Below are 6,833 nucleotides of genomic sequence, written 5' to 3'. Positions count from 1 at the left end.
ATATAAATACTGTATAATAATAATAATTTAATTAGCAGTGTAATGTTCAAGGGACTTGTGTCAATGGAGGACACAAGTGGCTGGTGAGGAATGGGTCACGTTCTGCATCAAACTTCTAAATATGGTAATGCATACCGAGAAGTGGCTTGGATCCTTAGTGTCTGTTGGTTCAGGGGATGAAGTGGTTAATGCTTTAGGAACCAAAGTGTGGAGAATTACTTTAATAGCCTGTGGTTTCTGACCTACCCTCTAGGGGGGTGAGGTTCCAATCACTGGTTCAACACCCCAACAACTACTCTCAATGGAGGAAAGGGCTATGACATGGCTTTGCTTGGGGCTTGACTGTAAATGTGCTAGCAAGTTCAGAGGCATATTGCAAGTAAATAAAAAATGTATGGAAAATAAAAACACTGCAAGTATACTATTAAAATATTTGATTTTCCTGTGCTTTACATACATTTTATTGGAGTTGGTGCCAGGTCCTCTTTACGCTGTGGCCCAACGTCTGATAAGTGACTTCTCCTACAACTATTTGCTCAGTTCCTGTCCCTTTGCCAAGAGTAATTGTGACTCAGCGTCGTAGCACAAAGGGCTGATTGGTGTTGCGGGCAGAAAAGGCCTTTTTTAGGGGACCTTGATGGTATTTTCCCTGTTGGCTTACACACAGAGAATTGCAAACCCTGAGGGACTCTCCTATGTCAGTGGTATTTCAGTGTTGACTGCTGACTCACCATCTTCTGACTTTGGAAACTCCCACTGGGCTGACATAAGTTACGTCTACAAGTCAAACACCGTGATCTTCACACTCTGAGCTGTTGGGTGAACTCAGTACACGAAAAGGAAACAGTTCTCCTTTACATAGTTAACTTGTCACGGCTGTTGCTGTACAAAACTTTTCAAACGTTTCCTGATCTGCTGGAAGGAGAGAAGTCAACAGTCCACGTAGACTGGAAACAGGTAATAAATATATTCTTTGAATACATTTGTATATGGAGACGAGTTTCTAAACTGCTGGATCTTAAATTGGGGCGTGTCATGGCAACTGTCACTTGTTATTATTCTGAGCTCCATTTTACATCTAGCAAGTTCTGATTTGGAAAGGATCAGCAAGCGTAAATGGTAAGACTACTAAATCACACAAACGTTTATCATTTCAGGTTCACGTGCCTGAATAGAAGTGAAATATTTGAGAATACATTTCTCCTTCAATAATTCTTATTGAGTTTGATGTGTTTGGAGCAATTGAAATGAGAGAATTTTGACAGTAAATTTTCAAATGATAGTTTGTAGAAATATTTAAATGGATTAAAGTGTATCTAAATCTAAAACTTTTTTTTGTTGTTGTTAGCGTGGAAGGGTTAGACCTTTTGCCTTGTTTTTATAGGTGGGGAAACTCGCCCTTTCTATACCTGTTGATCATTGTCACTAAGACATAAATTGAGAAGAAATCCAAAGTTTAAAACTGAATTCACCAGCCACTTGTGTTTGGCATATGTTTCAGCTTGTCTTTGTGTGGGGCTTGTGTTGGTCAACGTGACTCCAATGCAGCCCAAAGAAACACATGGTGTGAATGGGACCTTGAAGTTGTCACCAGAACAAGAGATGAGGGCAAGGACCCCATTCATACCTATGTGGTTTTATATTTCATATGCTATTGAATGTGCAGAGGGTTGCCATTATTAATAGTGTTAGTTCACAGATATGTGATGAGTTGACAAGCATTGGGCAAAAACAGGTTCATGTCAGTCGAAGGGCTTTTAATGGCAATGGCAGCACACATAAATGCACCGTGATGCATGTCAAAAATGCACCTCAAAAACATGTTGCAATGCAAGCAAATAAGTGCAAGTCCAAGCTTTCAGCCTGGGTTCACATATATGTGGTGCAGCATATCGCATGTGATTTGCACAGGAACCACACCGCATTTCTGTGCAAATCACATGCGATTTGTGTGAAGTGCGTATGGCTCTAATCGCACCACACCCGCGAACGTGCAAAACCCTATTTTTTGGTCCAAACTAGAATCATATTGCATGAATATTCACACCTATGTGATCCGATTCTGCACATCGCACTGCGTTTTGAGGACCGCTTTCAGGGTGTCGCTAACTTAATATACACATCCACAGCGGTTTGCATGAACGGGGTGCAATTCTGATGCGGTGCGGAATTCGCACAGAAAACGCTGCGAATTCCACACCGCATCAGTGTGAACCTGGGCTCAATCATTCAATGGGGACACCTGTTCTGTGGTAACAGTTTAAAGGGGATTTCCCTTTGCAGGAGTTTCCACTCAGTCATTGCAAAAGCACGTGACGGGAAATCTTCCAAACTGGACATAGACAGCAAAAAATATACTGACAGGTTCCAACCAAATCCTGTTCTATCCAAAACGTAAAAAAAAAAAAATTGACTATGCATACATTTTCATAAACTTGTCTTTAGTGGAAGGAGAGGAAACAAAAAAGCATAGACTATGCAGTAATAATGAAATGAAAAGAGGGGTGGGGTGGTAAGGGGTAATTGATTGATATTATAATCACAAAGACCTAACCTATGTTCCCAGAAATGACCTATTTCAGGCTCAGTGACTTTCCACTGACAGGACGTCAGCACTGCCTATAAGAATGTTGTCCTTTCAGTATTAGAACTTTGTCCTTACATATATCATTCAAATTTAGGCCGAAAGGAAAAATCCATTTTATTTTTCATTAGTCATAATTTTTATGTGGGCTAGAAGTTGCAAAACGTATTTGCACTTTGACCAGAAATGTTATCAGGCTCCATGCACACTAGTGTTTTTGTTAAGCTCCTAGAATCTGTTATTAGTATTTTTTTTTTATTTGCTCCTAGAAGCTAAATAGTGTTGTCCTATGTGTCCATGCACACTACATTAGGCTATTAGCCTTTTTGTGAGCTTCAACCTCTAGAAGCAGAAAAAAAATGTTTTTGTAGAGTTTTTTTTTTTGGAGCGTTTTTTCCAGCAGAAAAAAAACGCAACTAAAATGCTCCTAACAGCTTTTTTTTCTAGCTTTTTCCTACATGTACTGTAAAAACACTAACGCTCCTAAACACTACTAAATCACTACTAAAAAACGATATGACCAGGATTTTTTATCCAGTGTCTTTTTTAGCTTAAAAAAACCGCTAGTGTGCATGGAGCCTCATGGCTCAGAATTTGTGTTTCCAAGTCTGTTCACTTTATAGCCTCTATATAATTCCTGTTCTGTGCATTTAACTAATAATATGTTAATGTATAAGCTATCAATGCGAAAAAAGTTTACTTCTTCCTGGAAGTTAGGAACATGAAACACGTTTTCATGTACAGGGTGGATCCCTCACAAACAGTCATGTGACCACTCCATTGCACAATCTCCAGGATTTCGCTGACATACATCCTCCAAGTCTAAAGGTGTGCCATAGTGAATAGATGAATGATAAAGGTTTTGGTTCAAACTTGCAGTATTATACAGTATAAGAAACATATTCTATATTCAGTCATGTTGGGGTTGTAGTGTTATATGTACAGAGTATAGTAGAATTGTATTCATGATCATATCCATTAGCCGGTCATGTTGGCTTTTTAGTGTTCTACATAGAGTGTAGGAGAATTGTATTATGGTCATATCCAGTAGTCGGTCATGTTGAGGTTGTAGTGTTCTACATAGAGTGTAGGAGAATTGTATTATGGTCATATCCAGTAGTCGGTCATGCTGAGGTTGTAGTGTTCTACATAGAGTGTAGGAGAATTGTATTATGGTCATATCCAGTAGTCGGTCATGTTGAGGTTGTAGTGTTCTATATAGAGTGTAGGAGAATTGTATTATGGTCATATCCAGTAGTCGGTCATGTTGAGGTTGTAGTGTTCTACATAGAGTGTAGGAGAATTGTATTATGGTCATATCCAGTAGTCGGTCATGTTGGGGTTGTAGTGTTCTATATAGAGTGTAGGAGAATTGTATTATGGTCATATCCAGTAGTCGGTCATGTTGGGGTTGTAGTGTTCTACATAGAGTGTAGGAGAATTGTATTATGGTCATATCCAGTAGTCGGTCATGTTGAGGTTGTAGTGTTCTACATAGAGTGTAGGAGAATTGTATTATGGTCATATCCAGTAGTCGGTCATGCTGAGGTTGTAGTGTTCTACATAGAGTGTAGGAGAATTGTATTATGGTCATATCCAGTAGTCGGTCATGTTGAGGTTGTAGTGTTCTATATAGAGTGTAGGAGAATTGTATTATGGTCATATCCAGTAGTCGGTCATGTTGAGGTTGTAGTGTTCTATATAGAGTGTAGGAGAATTGTATTATGGTCATATCCAGTAGTCGGTCATGTTGAGGTTGTAGTGTTCTATATAGAGTGTAGGAGAATTGTATTATGGTCATATCCAGTAGTCGGTCATGTTGAGGTTGTAGTGTTCTACATAGAGTGTAGGAGAATTGTATTATGGTCATATCCAGTAGTCGGTCATGTTGGGGTTGTAGTGTTTTATATAGAGTGTAGGAGAATTGTATTATGGTCATATCCAGTAGTCGGTCATGTTGGGGTTGCAGTGTTCTATATAGAGTGTAGGAGAATTGCATTATGATCATATCGAGTTGGGTTTTACTGTAGTAGAATTTGTATTATAAACATGTCCAGTGCTAGATCATGTTGGAGGTATAGTTTCCGAGTATAAAGTGTAATAGAAGTATATTGAGATCGTGTCCACTAGTCAGTCATGTTGGAGGAGTAGTATTCTATGTATACAATGTAATAGAATTATATTATGACTGTGTCTAGTGTTGTGTTATATTGGAAGTATAACGTTCTATGCATAGAGTGTAATAGGTCTGTATTATGATTGTGTCCAGTGGTTGGTCATGTTGGAGGTATAGTGTTCTATGTATAGAGTGTAATAGACCTGTATTATGATTGTGTCCAGTGGTGGGTTGTATTGGAGGTATAGTGTTCTATGTATAGAGTGTAATAGACCTGTATTATGAGTGTGTCCAGTGGTTGGTCATGTTGGAGGTATAGTCGTCCATATATAGAGTGTTATACAATTGTATTATGTTCACGTCTAGTGGTCGGTCATGTTGGGGGTGTAGTGTTTTATAGAATGTAGGAGAATTATATTATGATTGTGTTCGGTAGTTGGTTATGTTGAAGGTGTATAGTTATATGCATGGAGTGTGATCGATTTTATATTATGATCATATGCAGTGGTTATCCCAGGGATGCATGACTCATGTGCAGTGAGTCATGCTGGGGGTGTAGTACAGTATAACCTACTTCTTAGTTGATATTGTAACGATTGTGCACAACAGAGACCTGGAAGCTGTACGCGACAGCTATCTTGTTAAGGTCTCAGCCATTTTGTTTTTTATGAGCAGCGACCTCTAAAAAAAAATTGAAGAAAAGTGAATATTAGACTGTTCAAAAAAATAGCAGTGTTTGTATTCTTCTTTACAAACTCAAACATTCACTATATAAACTGAAAAATGTTTGAAGATTTTGCTTTCCTTTGAATCACTTAATGAATATTTAGTTGTATAAGCACTGTTTCTGAGAACTGCTGTACATCTGTGTTGCATGGAGTCAACCAACTTCTGGTACCTGTGATCAGGTATTCCAGCCCAGGATGATTGGACTACATTCCACAGTTCTTCTCTATTTCTTGGTTTTGCCTCAGAAACTGCATTTTTGATGTCACCCCACAAGTTTTCTATTGGATTAAGATCCGGGGATTGGGCTGGCCACTCCATAACGTCAATCTTGTTGGTCTGGAACCAAGATGTTGCATGTTTACTGGTGTGTTTGGGGTCGTTGTCTTGTTGGAACAATCAGTGATCACATGCAGAGTAGTAAGCAAGATGTCACTTTTGACATCATTGCTTACTACGTGTGACATCTGTGAATGATCACAGAGGTCACATGGTACAAGGCTATTCACAACAATCACAGCTCACACAGTAGTTCTCAATGGCTGCAAGAATGCAGCCAGAGAGAAGGAGAAATGATTGCTTTTACAGCCTTTATGGGTGTAAAAGCAATCAGTGTAAAAAAAAAAAATCTTCATCACCCCACACAAGTAGTACAGTGTCACCATAGTGACACTGTACTGCTAGGGTGACAGTATGTAAAAAAAAAAAAAACATAATATGAAAAAATAAAATAAAAATGTAAAAAAAAAGTTTACAAATTATAATTTTTGGTTATAAACTAATTTCGGTTATTTTTTTTTGTTTAATAAAAAGATAACGGAATACATTTTGGCCAAGATTTATGATGAAATATTATTTATTTGCAAAATATTATAAGAAAAACACATTTTTTCAAAATGTTAGTACTTTTTAATTTACATAGCAAAAAAAAAAATCCCAGTGGTGAATAAATACCACCAAAATAAAGCTTTATCTGTCTCAAAAAAAATGCTAAAAAATTCATATGGGTACAATGTTGCATGACTGCGCAATTGTCATTCAAAGTGTGATAGCACTAAAAGCTGAAAATTGGCCTGGACAGGAACGGGGTAAAAGTGTCCGGACTGGAAGTGGTTAAAGTGTCGCATGACATGCTAGGTATCTACTTACTTGGCATACCATCATTTGTTATATTTTACAAAAATGTTTTATTTAGTTTGCAAAAATTACCATGTGACATAAAAAAATTGCAAAACCCACCATTTTATTCTCTCACCATTTTATTTTCTAGGGCCTCTGCTTAAAATTGTTTTTATATATATAATGTTTGAAATGTTTTCTCTCAGCAGTCAGCATCAATAGACTGTCTAGCAGCCAGCAACAACAGGCCCCTACCTCAACAGTAGATCCCTTCCAGCAATAATCCCC

General features: G+C 37.9%; 1 protein-coding gene across 1 annotated transcript in view; it reads left to right on the top strand.

The window, feature by feature from the left end:
• Positions 1 to 790: 790 nt before the first annotated feature.
• Positions 791 to 6,833, top strand: part of BCL2L14 (BCL2 like 14) — a 30,189-nt gene continuing 24,146 nt past the window's right edge. The window contains exon 1 of the mRNA XM_089663488.1: positions 791 to 957. The gene's annotated coding sequence lies outside the window, so the exon portion shown is untranslated. The remainder of the gene's footprint in view (positions 958 to 6,833) is intronic.

Source organism: Staurois parvus, unplaced genomic scaffold (genome assembly GCF_062004578.1).
Source record: "Staurois parvus isolate SC_StPar_1 unplaced genomic scaffold, SC_StPar_1.0 ptg001698l, whole genome shotgun sequence".
NCBI lineage: Eukaryota > Metazoa > Chordata > Amphibia > Anura > Ranidae > Staurois > Staurois parvus.
This window is presented reverse-complemented; position numbering and strand designations above follow the sequence as displayed.